Source organism: Podarcis gaigeae (assembly GCF_964106915.1).
Source record: "Podarcis gaigeae genome assembly, chromosome: 12".
NCBI classification, from domain to species: domain Eukaryota; kingdom Metazoa; phylum Chordata; class Lepidosauria; order Squamata; family Lacertidae; genus Podarcis; species Podarcis gaigeae.
The window spans coordinates 49,151,429-49,173,396 of NC_139688.1; the positions used below are offsets into that span (position 1 = coordinate 49,151,429).

The following is a 21,968-nucleotide window of genomic DNA, read 5'->3' on the forward strand; positions in this document are numbered from 1 at the left end:
GGCAGGTGTGCCAACTTCAATAAAATATGGGGGGGGGGGAGTAAGCCCCACTCCACATAATCCATCACAGGATGCGGCGCATGCACACCATTTGAATGGAAATGCCCATCAACTTGAGGGGCGCATAATAACCCTCAAATATTTTATTGATGGTCCCTGAAGGGACCTCAGCCCCTAATATGGGGGGGAGTAAGCCCCACCCCACATAATCCATCACAGGATGCGGCGCATGCCCATCAACTTGAGGGGCGCATAATAACCCTCAAATATTTTATCGGGGGTCCCTGAAGGGTGCCCCTCCCCCTCCATGTTTCATCTTCACAACAATCCCGTGAGGTAGGTTAGTCCGAGAGACCGTGGCTGGCCCAAGGTCACCCAGTGATCTTCATGGCTCAATGGGGATTGGCGTCCTGGTCCCCCAGGTCCTAGACCAGCACTCAAACCACTGCACCATCTTATCTGTTTCTGCTACACCGCACTAATTTCAGAGGTGAATTTATGAGTGTGCAGTGGCGTAGCGTGGGTTGTCAGCACCCAGGGCAAGTAATTTGTGCCCCCTAACCCGTGGATTTGTGCCCCCTAACCCGTGGATTTGCGCCCCCTAACCCTAACCCCCAGATGTTGTGGCCGGCCCCCCTGCAGCCCCACGCTATGCCACTGTGAGTGTGTCAGCAATTTGCCCACCCCAAGGGCAGCTGCCAAACAAGGACAAACAATGGAAGGCAAGAGGCAGGTGTTACCGAATTTTGGCGCTGCGCAGCATGCTGCTGAAGTTTTAAAGCCCAGAGTCTGCCACTGCTGATTTAAGGTAAAGGGACCCCTGACCATTAGGTCCAGTCGTGGCTGACTCGGGGGTTGTGGCACTCATCTCGCTTTATTGGCCGAGGGAGCCGGCGTTTGTCCGCAGACAGCTTCCGGGTCATGTGGCCAGCATGACAAAGCCACTTCTGGCGAACCAGAGCAGCACATGGAAACACCGTTTACCTTCCTGCCAGAGTGGTACCTATTTATCTACTTGCACTTTGACGTGCTTTCGAACTGCTAGGTTGGCAGGAGCAGGGACCGAGCAATGGGAGCTCACCCCGTCACGGGGATTTGAACCGCTGACCTTCTGATCGGCAAGTCCTAGGCTCTGTGGTTTAACCCACAGCACCACCCGCGTCCCTACTGCTGACTTAGTTATCAGTTTATTTATTACATTTATATTCCACCTTCCCTCTAAGGATCTCAAGGTGGTGTACATACTTCTCCTGCTTCCTCCCCATCTTATCCTTACAACAACAATCCTGTGAGGTGCGTGAGTGACTGGCCCAAGGTCACACCCAGTGAACTTCATGGCTGAGGGGGGACTTGAACCCAGGTTTCCCAGGTCCCAGTCCAGCAGTCTAACTGCTACACCATACTGGCATCTTAGCATCTTAGATGTGCGTGATGGAAAGCTATTCTGGTAACATGATGTATGCCTAGAAGCAGTGTAGGCTGTTCCGTTGTGGGTGGGGCCACTGCCCCAAAAACCTCAGTCTGCCTTCAGAGAGCCCCCACCTGCCTGCCTGCTTACTTACAACCAATGAAGGCATAGCGCAGCTTGTCATTGGCTGTAGCACCACCTACTGGTGCCCTCCCTGCCTTCTGCCTCACCAGTCCCCAACAGGCACCAGACACCACTGCCTAGAACAGGGATTGTTACCTGTGGTTTATGGACAACTCAAGGGTCCATGGATGGTCTTCAGGCGGCCTGTGAACTAGTTGCAAAAGAAATGTTGCAATCAAATAAATGGTGTTTATGCATTCCCCCCCCCCCCCAGGGGAAGGGGTCCATAGCTTTTATCAGATTCTTGAAGCAGTCTATGACCCAAAAAAGGTAAAGAACCACTAGCCTAGAAGGTTCAAAATCTATAGTAGGAAAACAATATATGGTGGGCAGAAGGTCCAGGAACTGACATTGTAATGAAGATAGGATATGGTAATCTACTGTGATCATACATGCATACTGTTAACTGGATAGGATTTGGGGGGGGGGGGACTTTGCAGAGCAGATCTGGTTCCCATTCTTTTCCCAGTACCCTTAGGTTTGCCAGTGTTTGTCTCTTTATGGCACTGCACCACTTTGTTGAGTGTAACCCGAGTTGTAGAGCTTGGTACTGTTTTGTGTTACTAATGTTGGCTTTGACTGTCCAATCAAAAATTGAGGAGAGGTCCTAGAAGAAGGGCACTCAGTTTCACTACTAGAAAAACAACGAGTCCTTGGGATATAATCATTTCAAAATGGTGATGAGAATTATATTTTAAAGAAATCAGGAAGCATTCCATATTAAGTTGAACATGGCAGTAAATAGGTACAGTGGTACCTCGGGTTACAGACGCTTCAGGTTACAGACGCTTCAGGCTACAGACTCCGCTAACCCAGAAATATTACCTCGGGTTAAGAACTTTGCTTCAGGATGAGAACAGAAATCGCACGGTGGCTGCACGGCAGCAGTGGGAGGCCCCATTAGCTAAAGTGGTACCTCAGGTTAAGAACAGTTTCAGGTTAAGAATGGACCTCTGGAACGAATTAAGTTCTTAACCCAAGATACCACTGTACACAAATGATAAGGTATTGAGTGTCCTCTGTCCATGGGTAAGACAGAGCCAGTCACTTGACAAAAGACAACCTATGTTTTTTAAATTCAGTAGCAGAAACTTCTAAGTTCATTTATGGCTTGAAGTTCATACGCCCTGAAGTTCACAGTCGCCCACTCTACATAATTCCATGCAATCTGCCCACCTTTCTGTTCATGAATTTTCTTTCACACTCTCTTCAAATGCAACCTAGAATGAGACCCCACCTTCTGGAAAGCTTTGGTCCCTCACATATGTGGAAGTGATTAATTATGTTCATCATGTTTAAGTATTCATTTTGCATTCATCTTGAACAGTTTGCACCAAGTTCTTTAGGACAACACTGGCGCATGATAGGGCCTGCTACATAGTAGAAACCAATTTCTGTGGTGGAAGCTGATATTTGTTTTAACTTTAGCATTGTTTCTGGTATTCATTGAGCTACACTTGGGGAGTGGGTTGGAGGAGAACAAGGCTGTGACTGAAATGGGAGCCAAACTGATCACCAGGGTGGTGTGGCACCTAAAATGTTGGAGTAGCATTGAGGAGGCCCATTAAGTTCATCAGATGACCTTGGGTCAATTACCATCAACCAGTTTAACCTATTTTAGAGTGATGCTATGAGAATAAAATGGCAGAATTATGCATGAGCTCCTTTGAGGAAGAACAGGATGCAATAGTAATAAATAAATAATATTGCCATATGGATAAATGTAAACTCCAAGGCATACATATTCAAGCTTTAAAGCATTCACCTCCTTCTGAAGGCATAATATCAAAGAACCAGTGTCCTGTTTTCACAGATGACGGACTGTATTGCTTGCGGCCAATTTGCAGTTTATTCCTGTAGTTTACATATTTTATCATTTTCTGTTATGTTCATGCTTAATAAAAAGATCCAGGGAAACCTATTGAGTTAATTTTCATCATTAGTAAACATCAAATCATCCCTGATTTCTTAATATGTATGAGGGATATCCACCAGATTCCCTAGGCTGCTGTGTAAGAATTGCTATATCAGTTTGATACCTAACAAAGGGAGACAAAATGAAATGAATACCATGTCTTTATTATAATTTAATAATTTATACAGTTAATTTATATAGTCTTATCAGGCTGTTTAATGAACAAATAGAATGCAAAGGGTTGCTTCAGTAAACAATTAACAGCAATAAAAAATAGCTACATCCATATGATCACATCTGTAAGCAAATCCTGCGCAGAAATTTAACAAAATGACTTTAACAAAATGAAATTTAACACAGTCCTATGCATATCTACTCAAATGTGTGTTCCAATGAATTCGGTAGGACTTACTCCAAGGTATAGGATGGCAGTCTAAATCTTATACATGAACCTGTGAGAGATTAAAACATGTCAGTATTTAGCACAGCCTGTCAGATATTTCTGGTAGGGTTGTCTATACAATGGCACACACAAAAAGGATCCATGAATACTACAAGGTGCTATGAGGTTCTTTTCAAGTAGGAAAATTCTATTACCTGCTGACATTATAACCCATAAGAGGATATGCTTTAGAGTCTCCACAAATGTATCTCCCTTTTCAGCAGGCTGCACTATAGATTGTCGTAGCAAAAGAAAAGGCAAATGATAGACAATGAATGCTTGTGCTGAATAAAACTTTTTGACAGCTCTTATTGTTGTGTTGTTATGGCCCTGAGAACTTGGATCAGGAGTGAGACATTGAGCTACTGGGATAAAGAACAAGGACAATAGATTTCTTGGCCAACTGAAACAACAGGGAGAGGTAAGTCATTTCTACAAACTTCTGACTGCCAGATATAAAAAAGAGTTCTTTCTTCCTGCTTCCCCTCCATCTTTAGTCAGGTTGGCATAATACTTCTCTCTCGCTTTACTTCTGAATTGTCTGGCTGTTAAAAAAAATCCTCCCATATTCAGTACTATGGACAGCACAGAACAAGAGATTGAGAGGGCAAGATCCAGTTTGACTATACATCTCCTTTGAACAGCTTATTTGGAGACTCTTGATTTTCTGCCTTGGCAATTCTTATTCTTACTTTTTAAATTCATAACAGGGTCGGCATTTTTTAAGATCTGAAGATGTTCTGGAACTGTCAAGATTGCTGACAGTTAAGTCCAGTTGCAAACGACTCTGGGGTTGCGGCGCTCATCTTGCTTTACTGACCGAGGGAGCCGACGTTTGTCTGCAGACAGCTTCCGGGTCATGTGGCCAGCATGACTAAGCCGCTTCTGGTGAAACCAGAGCAGCGCACAGAAATGCTGTTTACCTTCCCGCTGGAGCAGTACCTATTGATCTACTTGCACTTTGACGTGCTTTTGAACTGCTCGGATAGCAAGAGCTGGGACCGAGCAATGGGAGCTCACCCTAGGCTCAGTGGTTTAGACCACAGTGCCACCCACATCCCTAAGTGATAGGATAGCATCTTCAAATATCTCAAAGGCTCTCACACGGAAACTGGAACAAGTATTTTCTCATTCCCTGGAGGCCAGGCCACGAACCAATGGATTCATAGTACAAGGAAGGAGATTCCAACTAAACATCAGAAAGGACTTCTGAGGATAAGAGCTGTTTCACAGTGGAACAGAATCCCTTGGAAGATGGCAGACTCTCCTTCCTTGGAAATTTTCAGTCAGTGTGACACTTTAGTTGAGATTCTTGCATTGCAAGGTGTTGTACGCAGGTGGTGCTGTCGTCCAAACCACTGAGCCTCTTGAGCTTGCCGATCAGAAGGTTGGTGGTTCGAATCCCCGCAAAGGGGTGAGTTCCCATTCCTCTGTTCCAGCTCCTCCCAACCTAGCAGTTCGAAAGCACACCAGTGCAAGTAGATAAATAGATATCATTGTGGCAGGAAGGTAAACGGCGTTTCTATGCACTCTGGCTTCTGTCCTGGTGTTCCATTGTGCCAGAAGCGGTTTAGTCATGCTGGCCACATGACCTGGAAAGCTGTCTGTGAACAAATGCCAGCTCCCTTGGCCTTAAGCAAGATGAGCGCCACAACGCTATAGTCACCTTTGGCTGGACTTAACCATCCAGGGGTCCTTGACCTTTACCTTTTTACTAGATGATCCTTCGGGTCTCTTCCAACAATTCTATGATGCTATGAATGCTGTCTCAGTATATACTTTACTTTTAAAGCATATTCAAAGTACATTCCCCCCCTCAAAGAATTTTGGTCAATGTCATTTACCTTTCACAGAGTGACAATTCCCAGCAACGCTTTACAAAGAGGGTGAGAGTGCTTTGAATGTGCTTTACATGTGTTGTGTGCATGCAATCTTATGGGAGTTCAGACTAACCTATATAACCCTGTACAGTTTACTTTGATTGGCAATGATTCTCTATGGCCATAGGCAGAGATGTCCTCCATCAATTGCTCTCTGATGGCATGTGAACTTTTTTTGTCTACTAGCAGTGGCTTTCCAGGGCTCGAGACAACTGACTTCCTCAGTCCTGTATGGAGATTTCAAAGTTTGAAAATGGAGATTTCAAAGATTGAAAATGGGACCTTCTGTGTGATCTCCCACTGAATTATGGTCTGTAATTATTATTATTTTAATAGCATTTGGGTCGTATCTGTCAATGTTTTCCCTTTTTAAAAAGGGAAATTCCCTTATTCCAAATAGGATTCCTCGCAAGAAAAAGGAAAAGTTGACAGCTATGATTTGGGTGCGCCCAATGCAACAGCGAGTTAGAAAGTCAGTTGCTCAGAAAAAGATTGAAAGGTGACGCTCTAAATGCTTTGCCAATAAAGCTACACCTTCCCCAATGCCTGGTGTGATAACACCTGTTTAAAAATACGATACTTCAAATAAAAGTTCAGGGGGTTGACAAACAATAACTGGGTTGGAAAGAGAGGGAAAAAATAGGTTCTCAGCCAAAGCACATTTTTAATAGAAAGCATATAGAAACAACTACAGAGAGATATTGGTAAAGAGCCCTTTCAAAATAATGAGGTCCCTTGGGTGGGAAAGGCTGGATTTTTCTATGGCAGGAAAGAAGCAACACAAACAAGTACACTATGTGTCAGTTTAATTTTGAAAGCATTTACTTGTATGCTCCATTCTGTATCATCTCAAACCAACATTACTGTGCATTAATGTGAGGATGTTTCAGTCATATGCACATATTGGAGTACCATGCTGGCTGTATTATTTCTGAATCCATTTGCCATCTTACATTCACCTTTTCTCTTCTCCCCCCACCCATTTGATGAAAGCAGTGAGAGATTTTACTTTCTTGGGCTCCATGATCACTGCAGATGGTGACAGCAGTCACAAAATTGAAAGATGCCTGCTTCTTGGGAGAAAAGCAATGACAAACCTAGGCAGCATCTTAAAAAGCAGAGACATCACCGTAAAGTTAAAGCTATGGGTTTTTCCAGTAGTGATGTGTGGAAGTGAGAGCTGGACCATAAAGAAGGCTGATCGCTGAATAGTTGATGCTTTTGAATTATGGTGCTGGAGGAGACTCTTGAAAGTCCCATGGACTGCAAGAAGATCAAACCTCTCCATTCTTAGGGAAATCAGCCCTGAGTGCTCACTGGAAGGACAGATCGTGAAGCTGAGGCTCCAATACTTTGGCCACCTCATGAGAAGAGAAGACTCCCTGGGAAAGACCCTGATGTTGGGAAAGATGGAGGGCACAAGGAGAAGGGGATGACAGAGGACGAGATGGTTGGATAGTGTTCTCGAAGCTACAAACATGAGTTTGACCAAACTGCGGGAGGCAGTGGAAGACAGGAGTGCCTGCCGTGCTCTGGTCCATGGGGTCACGAAAAGTCGGACATGACTAAACGACTAAACAACAACAAATAATGGCAATATTTGTCATTACAAGTGACAAGATCCACAAAAGTAAACCACATTTTTTTAAAAAAAATTGCAATTAAGCAGTATAAAAATTCTGTTAAATAAATAAATACAATTCAGTTATTCAATAGTTATTGTGAATTAGTTTGTTTTATTTCAGTGTTCAGACAGGCACATTTGGGTGGACAAGGCTAGATGAACCCACAGTGGTGCTGGAGGAAGTTCTGATCTTTAATTACTGAAGAATATGGGAGAGAAAGCTGGCAAACATATGAATTTCAGTGCTGGTCACAGGGCCAAAATTCCAGCACAGCTTGCCAATTATATGCATTTAACCCCAAGTGCTCTGGCAACTGATGAATAGGATGCAAACTTGAGAGACAGGCTTGTGGACAAAGTAGTAGTAGTTTCAGGAAGGTTCGATTTTGCAAGTGATCGCTTTTTCTGATTTCGGTCGCAGGGAATTTTTTTTTTTAACAGTTAAAGTATTCTCCATAATAAGAAAGACCGCCATTTTCATTTGCCAGCTGAAATATTTTCAAAGGAGTAGGTTTCAGCAAACGCATCTGTTGCTCTTTTAAATCCATCGGCCTTTGGCATGGAGGATGAGGTCAAAACAAAAAGAAGGGAGCTGAATATGCTTCGAGTAAAGAAGTCTATTGTTAAGAACCAATACTTAGTACTGCTTCTCATACGATGAGTGTATCAAATGAGATCACCACCACGATGGAGAAGTTGTATTCCTTCATGGCTCAAAAGCAACAATGGCTAAATTAACTCCACATGAGAAGCAGAGAAGAAACCTTTGTTCAATCCGATAACAAAAGAAATTAAATGTTCGGTCGTGGCCTAACACTGTCCATTAGTAAATGTCAAAGATTCCCCACACCAGTACAAGAAGAGAGTAGCCTCTGATTTCCTCCCTTTGGTTTTTGATATATTTCATTTCCTAAGTGGAAATGCCTTGGAAAGCCAATGGCCTGTGTGGCTATCCATATTATAGCACTGCACTGATCTATGCAACATTACACCGTATGCATTCGGTTTGGTGACTGTTCACAACACTGACCGTTCACAATCATAGACCTGCCTTTCTGGAAATTGAGCTTAGCAGACCCTGGATGTGTTCTTGATCTTTGCTCCCCAGGAACTAAAGCCCAGCTAGATCTCTTTCCCCGGTAGATACTGCTGTCTGACGCAGAACAACATGTGGAGCTGGGCCTTAAATACTCCTAACTCTCTGCAGATTCCTAAGGAGGATGTCTCCAGAGTCAAAGATGGAAGGCAGCTCTACCTGCTCGGACCATGCAGGTGACACTTTTGCTGGTTCTTGTGCTCCCCTTTCCTGAGCGCTGGTGGTGCCTTCTGGGAGCTCATTCCTTCAACACCACACAGCTGTATCCTCAGATCTCTCCACAGCTAATGGGGGGGGGGGGGTCCTGAGTCCTAGGCCTTTCCACAACCATGTCACAAATTTAACTTGTGTGAACCGGGCCTTTGTCATAGCCGGTGTTCTTTTTCTTTTGTATATAATTTTTATTAAATTTTCCATTTTACAATTTAAAACACTCGTTTTTACATCCTTAAGATATCAATGACTTCCCTTCTTCTCTTTCCATGGTTCGTTTTATATATCATAAATCTCTGCATATTTTACAAATACTATACCATTCAGTATTCCATTATTGCATCCATCAAAGCTTATTTACACTGCTGAACTTATCTTAATGCTGCCGGAGTTTTCAGCTGTACACAATTACTTCCCAAGTACTCAATAAACGTTTTCCAATCGTCTCTAAACGTATGTTCTTCTTGTTCTCTTATAATATAAGTCTGCAAGCTGCACATATTCTGTCAACTTAAGTTGCCAATCTTCTTTAGTTGGGACCTCGCTCGTTTTCCATTTTTGGGCTAACAAAACACGGACCACAGTAGTAGCATACATGAATAACCTTTTTTGACACCTGGGAATTTCAGTCTGCATTATCCCGCAACAGAAAGGACTCCGGTTTTGGGGGGGAAGTACTTTTAAATATTTTTCCCAGTTCGGTATGGATCATTTCCCAATACTCTTTTACCTTTTTACAAGTCCACCACATATGAAAGAACGTTCCCTCCACCTCTTTGCATCTCCAGCACTTTTCTGATTCAGCCTTATACATCTTAGCAAACCTACCATAGCTGATGCTCTTATCCAGATTTGTGGATGGATTATGTTCAGCTGCTCTGCCATCACAAGCACATAGATGCATGTTGAGCCTCTTCCTGAGACTGACTTCCATGTTGGTGCCCAGCACAGGGACTCAGGAAGCTGCCTTATGCTGAACAAGACCAGCGGTCAATTTTAACCACACCGATTAAGAAGAAACTGGAGCCCTACCTGTGGAGGTCAGGACTTGAACCTTGGACCTTCTACATGCAAAGCAGATGCTGAACTGTAGCCTTATTGGACTTTACCAATTGGCAGGGTGAGCGTTGCTCCCGGACGGGAGGAAGGAAGTCAAATGACACCGAGGGTTGGTTCAGAGAAAGAGTTTATTCTGCTTTCCGGATAGCAGAAGGCACTTGTGTGGTCAGCTCACAGCAAGTCCAAAGAAATGAGAAATTTCATGCAGTATATATATCCTCCAGGCACCCTCTCCCCCCTTCCCCAGGAATCCAGTCACGTCAGCTTGTACACGCAGGTTGACATCACAGATGTTCCTGTTTTGGTACTCTTAACCATAAAAGGGTTTTCCTTCCTGTACTTCTGACCATAAAAGGGTATTCCTGTTCCTATACTCTTATCTTGGAGCAACAGGTCACCAACTCCAAGAACACACTCTGGCACTGTTCCCGGATTAGGTCTGTGCGTTGGAGCGTGTTCAGAATGTAAGATAAGACCTAGACGTGCCATCCCTACTCCACTGGAACAGCCAAGGTCATCCTTTGCCGTGACTGATAAAGGAGAGAGCTTTGTTTATACAGCTGTGTTCTTGTTATGCATTTGCTCAACAGCTCAAGTTAATACATTTTAGAAATGCTCCCTTGGAGAAAGAAGAAAAGGGGGGTTTGGGTCCCGTTTCAAACTGACTGCACAGAAACCCATTCCTTCAGAACCACTTAACTATAACTCTTCCCTCTGGCTTTACACAAAAAGAGTGATTGCATGAACGCACTTCATGCCAGCATCTGGGCTCAGGTAGGCACCCACTTATTGAAGTTATTTATATGCTGATATGCTGATATATTGCCAACTGGGAGCATATGGGAGAGAGGTGCCCTTAGAGAATCAACCAGATGGCAGACATGCAGAACGAAGGCAAACAGAGTGCAAAGAAGAACAGCCAAATCCATTCGATATCATTACAGTGTAGTATTCTTAATCATGCATAGAGTTGGTATTTTCAGAATGTCTTGCAACTTTAGGAAAGTACACTGGGTTATGTCAGTAATAGAGCTCCATTGGATTTTAATCAAATGATACCAGGAATTAGTGCAATCCTGTTCTTCAAAACTGGCACGTGGAAACAGACAAGTGACATTGTGTGTATTTCTGGCACCAGATAGCTGAATAACTTTATAAAATGTCTATGTAGTGGGACTAAACCCCTAATAGATGGGCTTTCAGAACTTTCTAAATGATACCGTTCATTATTCTTCCAACATTTTCATGGGCAAGCGTTGATGAGCTTATTTCGCTCCACCCCCATCAATTTTCTCAGATCTATTTAACTCAGTAATTGCAATCAGATCACCCCCAAACCCTCCATCAGGCCTCTTTTGTATCAACACTTATTGTTTACACCACATTTAACAAGAAACAAAACTGGACCTGGAACCAGCCCAGAAACTAGCACCATTCATGCATGATGCTGTTACTCTTTCACAACAGCCCGTGCTGCAGAATTGCCAATTTATTTTGGTCTCTGAGTGTCTCCTCCCCCTTCCCACAACAATACTATCTTTAGATAAAAGCAGAGATGAAGAACACAATGAAACAAAAGAGCCCCATTTCTGAACTATTGTGAAAGAAGCAGAATGTGCAACCCATATTTATTGCCTCTCTTTGTGTAATCATATAAAATTGTAGAGAATACTCCAAGAGAGAGAGGTCCTTTTTAATTTTAATTTTTTGGATGGCATAGACATGATTGGGGAAAGATCCATGCACAATAATACATTGTTCCTTTGAGGTCAATCTTTGGTGACAATCCTTCACAAGAACTCCATAATATGTGAACTTTTAATGTATATGCATGTTGATCACTTGGCGACAAGTTGCCCCCTTTTCTGTTACGTTCATGCAGCCACGTTCTACATGGGACTTGTGACTGTTATGAATGCGTCCGCTGGGGGAAATTATGTTTTCCAAGCCAGAAATTATTGCTGTTTGAGTGCTGGGGAAATGCAATATCCCTGCAACAGAAGCACTTCATATCTCGATCCTGACGTAAAGAAAGAAAATGTAAGTATTATTAATTGATTGTGTGAGATTTGGATCATCTGCAAAGGCTTTGCAGTCATTGGGCTCCACTCCCAATTTTCTTATCTCTAGTGCAGACAGGCAAGCATTAATGTGAATTGAACTCAGGTGTGGTGTGGTTTTCTGAACTTTGCATCTTTAATTGCACCCAGTTCCCTCCCCTTAATCCAAGAGAGCAATGTAGATGTGTCCTCAGTTAACTTGCAGGTGGAGCTGGGAAACAGAAATCTGAGATAATTCACCATCTTATTGTGTATAAGATGTTTTCATAGTTTGTGGTTTTAAAATAGAAATGAATTATTAGTTCTGCTATGAGTGGGAGTGATGTGCAGGTGCTTGAAAATATAATTTGCAAAGAGTAAATTGGTTTATATGGTTTCTTTCTTTCCATAGGAAAGCTGCTTTGAAGCTTTACTTTTTGACAAGATTAGAGGTTGCATTAAACATCCCCTATCATATAATAATTCCAACCCTTTGATAAGAGAAGATGAAGACACAGCTATTCAATATATAGCTCCAGAAGGCAGTTCCTGTGTTTTAGTTATTTACAGCGGACATCTTCATTTTACTGTGTTACTTCATGCAGTTGACCAGTATGTGAATTTATAACCAAAGTCTTCTGCAGGTCTTCACATTTCGAAACCCAGATACAGTGGTGCCTCAGGTTACAAACACTTCAGGTTACAAACTCCGCTAACCTGGAAGAGTTACCTCGAGTTGAGAACTTTGCCCCAGGATGAGAACGGAAATCGTTTGCTGGTAGAGCAGCAGCAGCAAGAGGCCCCATTAATGAAAGCACACCTCTAGTTAAGAACAGTTTCAGGTTAAGAATGGACCTACAGAACGAATTAAGTTTGTAACTAGAGGTACCACTGTAGTTGCATTTTAAAACTTGGCTAGTTACCCATCTTCTCTGCATTCAAGCGGGGGGTGGGGGTGGTGAAGGGAAACATTCATAAGATGCAATAGTAGTAGCTCCAGTCAGATATATGGTACATGAGAACATTGAATACATGAAAGAACTATAATAATAAAAATGATGATGATGATGATGATGATGATGATGATAATAATATTTTTTATTATTTATACCCTGCCCATCTGGCTAGGTTTCCCCAGCTACTCTGGGTGGCTCCCAACAGATTAAAAACTGGAAAAAAAACATCAAACATTAAAAACTTCCCTAATCTAGCAAGGCCAGCAATACCCACTAGATCCCAATGTGCATATTGGCCACACCTCCTAGCTGACATGTGATCAGCACCAGTCTGAAATGGGCTGTGTCTACATGCATAGTATTTTCTCCACAGGGAATGGAAACATTTGTCAATCATGCGTCTAAGGAAGAATATTCTGAGGTTCAGGTGTAAACACACGGCCAACCATCGGGGTTTCTCTCGGTCTACTTTCTCCTACTAAACCACTTTACTAGAAAAAAAGAAGGAGAAGGATGTCAAGTTTGGAAACGTTAAAATGATTGTAAAATTAGTAAAATGTATAAAACTGAAAATCACACACACACATATATATAAAGAAAAGAAAGAGATTGAACTGTTGAAAAGATTGTTGTTGCAAATAAAAAGCATGGAAAGGGTCTGAAGGCTACAACGAACAGCCATACCCAAATGGGGTCTGGGCAACAGCCAGTGATCGCTATGAGCAGCAGCTGTGGAAATGAGTTGCCAAGAATGAATGCCCTTAGCTTACAGCTTGGCTTCCAAGCAGATCCTGTCTCTTCCTACCACCTCTCACCCCTTGTCTTGTTGACTGATCGCTCTTTAGAGGCTTCCCCAGCAATTAGGTCAGCTGCAATTACTTGGAGTCAGTCTCAGTTTGGGTTTTGAAGCTCAGCCTTTGATCATATTGAGGGGCCCCTTTAGGGCTGTCCTGTTAAGTGCAAATTCCACCTCCTGCCTCTTCAGACCACCTCTGTTGGGGTGAGCAACTTAACCCCTGCCTCTCTTGGCTCTGGAGACAACCAAAGCCAAGTCAACCAAAAATACGATCTATGGCAGTGATATTTTTTTGATGTCTCCAAGCTGCCTAGCAGACTGTTGTAGGCTTATATACCCTTAAATAAATGCATGCATAATACCTCTCAGGTCACAATGATGGTTGCTCAACAATGCTCTGATGCCATCTCAGTTGATGCTCCTCATGTGTAGCAGCCTTTGGTATTCATTCCTAACAGCCACTTGATAGCTGAGGAACATATTTTGTGGCTTTAGAATATGTCCACTGTTCACTTAATCTGAATTGGTTAATTACAGTGATACCTCGGGTTACAGATGCTTCAGGTTACAGACTCTGCTAACCCCGAAATAGTACCTCGGGTTAAGAACTTTACCTCAGGATGAGAACAGAAATTGTGCTCCAGCGGCGAGGTGGCAGTGGAAGGCCCCATTAGCTAAAGTGGTGCTTCAGGTTAAGAACAGTTTCAGGTAAGAACGGACCTCCAGAATGAATTAAGTTCTTAACCTGAGGTACCACTGTACTTAGGTTTATATTTAGCTTTGCTGTGAATCACATTCACAGGTAGGATTTGATTTTTTGTTTTATTTCTATAGGTATAGTGTAAGTTAGTTCAAAGTTTTAGTCATTTTGTTGGAGAGGTTAGATAGGTAACTATGCTAATATGCTACATCTGACTCAGAATGTAGTATTTTATCGTAGGTTTTCTGTATACATGGTAAGTAAATGCATTTTGGGAAACTTGGATTCTCTGTCCAGCTGGTCTTTTGTGTCTTCCTTTACATTCCTTTGCATTTTCCTGTGCATTCCTCAATGAAAGCTCATTTTATCCGTCAAGGTTTCCTACGCTGCTCAAAGAATTACATTCCCAAAAGAGAGGGATATGCTGTTGAATCATTTTAATTCAGTCGCACAGGACACTGCAAAAGGAGTCCTGTTTATCTGAATCAGATTTTAATGGGCGTTGTGCCATGTCTTCTCTCTATTGTAGCGTACATTGTAATGTTTTTGATGTAGGAAGTTCTCTGCCTGGTCCACTGAAAGTCAGTTTAACTGTCACTTGGGTCTGAACCAAAAGAAGAGTTTGGATTTGATATCTCGCCTTTCACTCCCTTTAAGGAGTCTCAAAGCGGCTAACATTCTCCTTTCCCTTCCTCCCCCACAACAAACACTCTGTGAGGTGAGTGAGGCTGAGAGACTTCAAAGAAGTGTGACTAGCCCAAGGTCACCCAGCAGCTGCATGTGGAGGAGCGGAGACGCGAACCCGGTTCCCCAGATTACGAGACTACCTCTCTTAACCACTACACCACACTGGCTCTCAAGCTGTGAAGAAGGGTTAAAATTCTCAGTATGCAAAAGAACGGTTGGTTGGACTGTTTCAATTGCTGCGTGCGGGTTTAGAATTCTCATTGAACAGTGTGATTGGCTGATGCTGGGCTAGAAGTATATCTATGACCTAACAATGGTCAACAGAGAACAGAAGTGGGATGGTTACAGTTGGCAGTGTTGGTGCTTAATGTTTGTAGAGTCATCCAGGAGAAGATGGTTACAGCAGCAGAGGAAGAGGATGGGGGAAGAAGGAGGACATTGTGAGAGGTAGGTGGGGTGTTTTAATGGATGAAGGATAGCTAAATCACTAGGCTTATCATGGATGGGGTATCTTTTTTTCTCCAAGGGAAAGATACCATCACCCACCACCACCTTGGAGTGTGGGTCCACCAAGCTTTGTTCTGACGGATCACTAGCAGATGATCACTGTACAGTGGTACCTTGGTTCTCAAACACCTTGGTTCTCAAACGCCAAAAACCCAGAAGTAAGTGTTCCGGTTTTCGAACATTTTTCAGAAGCCAAACGTCTGATGCGGTTGTCGTCCATTGTTTCCAGGGCGCCTGCACCAGTCAGAAGCTGTGCCTTGATTTTTGAACATTTCGGAAGTCAAATGGACTTCCAGAATGGATTAAGTTTGGCCATTTTGTTTTTACTATTTATTTTGTGTTTTTGTTTTTGAGGCTTTTTCGGTTCATTTGTTTTTGTGACTGTGTGGAACCCAGTTCAGCTACTGATTGATTGTGTGACTGCAGAAATGGATTGACGTCCCCCATCCAAACAATGACTATCATCAGTGCAGGTAAGGAAAAATAATAATTTTAAATTTTATCATCTTCCATACTGTCTTAGTCATTTTATAGTACAGTACATTGATTATTGCTTTCATTTTTATGGATCAGTGGTCTCATTAGATAGTAAAATTCATGTTAAACTGCTGTTTTAGGGTTTTTTTTTTAAAGTCTGGAATGCATTAATCCATTTTGCATTACCTTCTATGGGAAAACAAGCCTTGGTTTTGGAATGCTTTGGTTTTGGAACAGACTTCCAGAATGGATTAGGTTTAAGAACCAAGATACCACTGTAGTTCAATTTACTCTGGTTAATGTTTTACATTCAATGCTATCATTTTGTGCAGGTTAAGATAGGTAGGAGACTAAATATCATTAAGTTTTATCATAGGTTTTCTGTATAAACGGTAAATTAGGCATTTTGGGGGAACAATGCGTGGGTCTGGTTAGCGGACTGGGCACTAGAATGACGCAAAAGCAGTTAAGCAGAAAGTAATGAGTGCTAAGGATCTGAAATGAAAATATAAATATAGGTTTTTCAATCACTATGAACATGAGCAATTTTAAAATGCATTATGTCAGTATACCTTGTTTTGTGTTTTCTGGGAAGATTTATCTATTGTCTGACCATGACTTCTCTATCAAAAAATGTTATAGAAAAGGTCTACAGAAATAGCCTATTAAATAAAAAATGTCAAGCAACAGTTGGGTCACAGAGTCTTCAGTTGACCTTCGTATGGATAGAGTCCCTTTGCTGTGAGTTTTCAGAATATATCTGAGTGGGCCAAGAAGATGCATCTCTATTATCTACAGGTAGTAATACACGAAGATAGCAATAAATACACTGAATAACAATATCTCAAACAGAAAGTTTGAGATGCAATCTCTGAATCACCGGACCATTCTTTGGCACGACATTGCTTTCGCAAGAGAAAAGTACAGAATGCTGCTCAGATTGGAAAAAAATATATGAATCTCTACAGAACTAGATATGGTATTTTAAGGAGAAGGCAACAAAAGATGAATAGGTAAGTTGAGTTTATGATTATGCAAGTGCTCTGCTTACTTAATTGAGTTTGTTTTAGTGGATGACTTTAGAAATTAAAGCTATACCTCAAGACTGCTCTGGGCACAAGAGTCATGAATCTAATTTGGGCCAACAATGTACCAGTGCTCCACAGTTCTCCAGAACGTTCTTATGGATAGAATGTCATTGGAAAGATTTAGAGCAGATATTTCAGTGTCAACTGTGAAACTAATTGCTGTATCAACCTCTTGTTCTGCTCGTTCATAGTCCCCAATTGCCCTGAAAATGCTGCGGTGGGAGTTGTAATGTCGTATTTTAAGGTGTGTGCAGGTCCATTGCCTTTATTTAATTTATCCCCAGACAGGCTCCAACTCTGCAAGCTGGGCAGAAAGTAATTGGTAAGATGGACTTCAGGGTAGCAAGCTGGAAGGGGTGGAAAAATTCTTTGTCCACTTACGTGTCCACTGTTAAACTTTGTAATAATAATAATAATAATAATAATAATAATAATAATAATAATAATAATTTATGTATATCCTGCCCATCTGGCTGGGTTTCCCCAGCCTCTCTGGGTAGCTCCCAACAGAATATTAAAAACACAATAAAACATCAAACATTAGACCCATTTCCCCATGATTTGTCCATGAATGGGGACAGATATGTGAGAAGGAAGGAAGGAAGGAAGGAAGGAAGGAAGGAAGGAAGGAAGGAAGGAAGCAAGCTAGAAGGTTGCCAGAGTCACTGTCTAGCTTATTGGTGTCCGTGTAGTCACCATTTAATTTGCTGTTACTTACGTTGTTAGAAACCATTAGCCATTTAATGGAGGAAATCCTATGGAATCTGAAAATACCAGGTTTGAAATACTGGTTTATATCCTGTCGCTGGTGCTCATCAGTCAAGCCACTGAAAAAAAGAGAGTTGTCACATTGGTACTTTTGTCATGTACAACATTAGTGCGTCAGAGCAAAGTCATTGACTTAATAGGGTGTCCTGTTCAGTTAATGAATTTTGCCTGCGCTTGCCTTTTCTTTCATCTCCCTGAGCTCTCTTTTTATGAAAGCCACATCTCTTGGGATGGATGCAGATGAGTTAGGAATGAAGGAGACACCCATCTATGCGAGGAGACGGCTGCCTACAACTTCTGCCCACATGTCAAGGAGCATCGCATCACGCCCTGCCTTCCTTCAAGGACTTGGGTGTGGTCAAATTCCCCGCACCCTTTAGTTCCTCATGAGAACTATGGCATGTCGCAACTGGAGAAATGATCGCCCTGGGCTTCATTGCCGACCTGGCTTCCCAACCCTGCTTGCCGCTGCTTAACATGGTGTGGGCACAGTGCCAGGAGACCCAATTAGTGCCCATTGCTGTGTCTCCACCGTGCTGAGCTGCCCGCTGCCTTGTCCCTCTCCTGTCCCCTCTAGGTCAGCCCCACAGACCCACCCGTGCTGCCCTGATGGCTGCTGTAGAGCACAGGGGCGCTCCCCTCACAAACCACCTCTTCTCATTAGTTTTTCAAACTAATTTTCACAGTATCCATGAAACCCACAACTATAAATTCTGTCAAGTTTCTAACAGGAATAACACCGTGCTTATGTTTTTGTCTAACCTTCTCTCACCTGGTTTAAACCAGAATTTTCTTTCATTTTTTTCACAATAGGAGTCACACAATTAAACCAAAGTAATGTGTCGATTCCATCCTTTTCGCATTGTTTCAGAGCCAGAAGAATAACCCGTAAGCATTTATTTGTCATGGCACCATTTTATATCTTTCATCGCAAACCTCTTAAAAAAAAGAGGCACAGACTTGGAAAATAACAAAAGGAATCCATTAATGTTCACATTTCATTAAGTGCCTGTGATGACAACTTATTGTTGTCTTTAAAATAGACACCTGCATGGAAATCTAAATTATTCCTTTTATTATTATTTTTTAAAAAAACACCGTTCCTCTTAATGTTTGGTGTTTTTCCACCTCACCTCCTTTTACTAAAAGTTAGATTGAGTCGGATAGTCTGCCCTTCCTGAACTTGCATTTTGAGTGATTCTACAGAAGGAGACTCAGAGTATTCTTGGTAATGTATTCCATTTGGCTGGAATACACCAAAAAGGATGAAAGCTGACGTTCCACTCCTCCAGATACTCCGTTAGCAGTAAAGGTAAAAAGGTAAAGGGCCCCTGGATGGTTAAGTCCAGTCAAAGGCGATTATGGGGTTGCGGCGCTCATCTTGCTTTCAGGCCAAGGGAGCCGGTGTTTGTCCACCAACAGCTTTCCAGGTCAGCATGACTAAACTGCTTCTGGTGCAACAGAACACCGTGACGGAAACCAGAGCGCACAGAAATGCCATTTACCTTCCCGCCACAGCGCTACCTATTTATCTACTCACACTGGTGTGCTTTCGAACTGCTAGGTTGGCAGGAGCTGGGACAGAGCAACAGGAGCTCACCCCATCAATCACATGATATGGTGCACACACACCATTTGAATGGCAATGCCCATCAGCTTTGGGGTGTCTCGGCCCCCTCAAATATTTCATGGGGAGGGCGAAGGGACCTTGGCCCCTAGGAGTTGGCTCCGAAGCCCCACACCCGACCAGGCAATTTGGACTGGGAAATAGCACAGCGGAAGTGCTATGGGCCTGGTCTGAACTGGTGGCCCAATAATAGGTTTTCTCATCATGTTTGGCACAAAACACCTGAGGGATAGCTCAGTTGGTAGAGCATAAGTCACAAAAACCAAACAAAAAAGCCGCAAAAATAAATAGCAAAAACAGACAGACCTCAAAACGGAAGTGTGGCACTCAAATCGAAAGTGTAAAACTCAAAACAGAGCACGTTAGGTTTCCGAAAAAAGTTCGCAAACTGGAACACTTACTTCCAGGTTTGCAGTGTTTGGGTTCCAAGTTGTTTGAGTACCACGGCGTTTGAGAACCAAAGTACCACTGTACTGAAAGGATGATGGCTCCTTGTCTGCTCCACAGGCTCCCTCCCCCAGCCTGGTATAACGGTCCTGCCCACTGTACATTATTTTACTATAAAATTCTGTTGTTTGCAACGATTCAGTCTCAGATTATTTTCTCACGCTGCCATAAACTTTTAAGCACTTACAAAGCAATACATTATTAGAGGCATGTCTGTCAGTGCTTTCGGCAGAAAAGTATTGCCTTAAGCAAAGCAGGGGTTGGGGCGGAGATGCAGTCTCACCTTTAATTTTTCTGCATAGATCCTATCGCCTTGCTGTCTTTGTCTTCTGCCTTTTAGATAGCTCTGCTGGGTTTGGTGGTTGCATTTTTGAATATTTGAATGATAAGCATATTAAAGAGGGGAGTCGGTGAGGTCCAAATCATGCTTTTGGCCTACCCTGTTGTAAATGATGGTGTATGTATCTTTCATTTGTCTCTCTCTCTCATGATTTTTTTGTTTTATACATTTCAATACTTTTACAATCATTTTAAAATTTCTAAACTTGACTTCCTTCCCCCTCTTTCTGTGGTTCCTTAAATTTATTTTTAATATTTTCTGCATATCCAAATTAACTTAATTTGCTTAATTAACTTAATTTGCTCATTTATTCATCTACTTTAAATATATACTCTTATATAACTGCAAGTTATTAGAAAATAATCCTGCCAATGTTCTTAACTGTTTACAATTTGTTTGTAAATATTCCATAAACCGTTTCCATTCTTTCATTAAAACTTTGCTATCTTGATTTCTTATTTTTCCAGTAAGTTTCACCATTTCTGCATATTCCATAATTTTTTTATATCCATTCTTCTTTTGCTGGGACTTCTTCTTTCCATTTTTGGGCAACATCTATTACAACATTTATTATAAGAAAACATTACACATTAAAAGGCTTCCCTACACAGGGCTAACTTCAGAAGTCTTCTAAAGGTTATATAGTTACTCATCTCCTTGACATCTGATGGGAGGGCGTTCCACAGGGTGGGTGATACTCAGTGTTTTTTTCTAAAAAAATGTTAAGTGGTACCCTTATTTTCCTACTCATATTGAAATACTGCCCTCAATGAGGCCAAAATTAGGGGGTATGCGTACCCCTGCGTACCCCTAGAAAAAATCACTGGTGCCACTACTAAAAAGGCCTTCAGGTAAAGGTAAAGGGACCCCTGACCATTAGGTCCAGTCGTGGCCGACTCTGGGGTTGTGGCGCTCATCTAGCTTTATTGGCTGAGGGAGCCGGCGTACAGCTTCCGGGTCATGTGACCAGCATGACTAAGCCACTTCTGACGAACCAGAGCAGCGCACAGAAACGCCGTTTACCTTCCCGCCGGAGCGGTACCTATTTATCTACTTGCACTTTGAGGTGTTTTCGAACTGTTAGGTTGGCAGAAGATGGGACCGAGCAACGGGAACTCACCTCATCGCAGGGATTCGAACTGCCAACCTTCTGATCGGCAAGTCCTAGGCTCTGGTTTAACCCACAGCGCCACCCGCGTCCCTTAAGAAGGCCTTCAAGCGGTCCTAAAACAGCAGTTATCTTGAATAACTGGAAAGTCACAGAGTAGGTGCTGTTCCTTTTTTTGAAATCTGTTCGTGGGGGACACACATCTAGAAATAAGAGCCACCAACAGAATTACAAATTCGGCATTTATTTGCAAGACCTTGTCCAGAGGCCCACAAACAACAATCAATGGTTCCAGTTGAATGATGTGCTTTTGGCTTCCATCTGCTTCACCATCGTCAAATACAATAGTTTAGCAGAACACAATATTGATTGGATATCTCAATTTGTGGGGTGCTGCCAGGTTCTTCAAATCACTCCAAGAGTAATTATTTCTATTGTATATTAAGCATACTTGGGTTACAGTGTACCCAAGTGGGCTAAAGAAGATAAAAGACACTCGAGCAAGAATAATACTAGGCAATTGAAGCACAGTATGCTTAGGCATGATTAACACAGAGCAGTAATTATTTTTCTCTTTGTAAGCAGTATTCTGCTGTATTTTTCAACCC

The 21,968-nt window shown here is 42.4% G+C and overlaps 1 long non-coding RNA gene across 3 annotated transcripts; it reads left to right on the top strand.

Annotated features, from left to right (window-relative positions):
- The first annotated feature begins 15,178 nt into the window (after positions 1-15,178).
- LOC310828468 lies at positions 15,179-18,027 on the top strand. Of its 3 annotated transcripts, none has more exons than XR_014556919.1 (4): positions 15,179-15,445; positions 15,525-15,978; positions 16,625-16,995; positions 17,355-18,027. It is a non-coding gene; the product is annotated as an uncharacterized lncRNA (long non-coding RNA). The 3 variants fall into 3 exon arrangements; XR_014556920.1 differs by having other exon boundaries at positions 15,860-15,978; XR_014556918.1 differs by having other exon boundaries at positions 15,179-15,978.
- Positions 18,028-21,968: the final 3,941 nt, after the last annotated feature.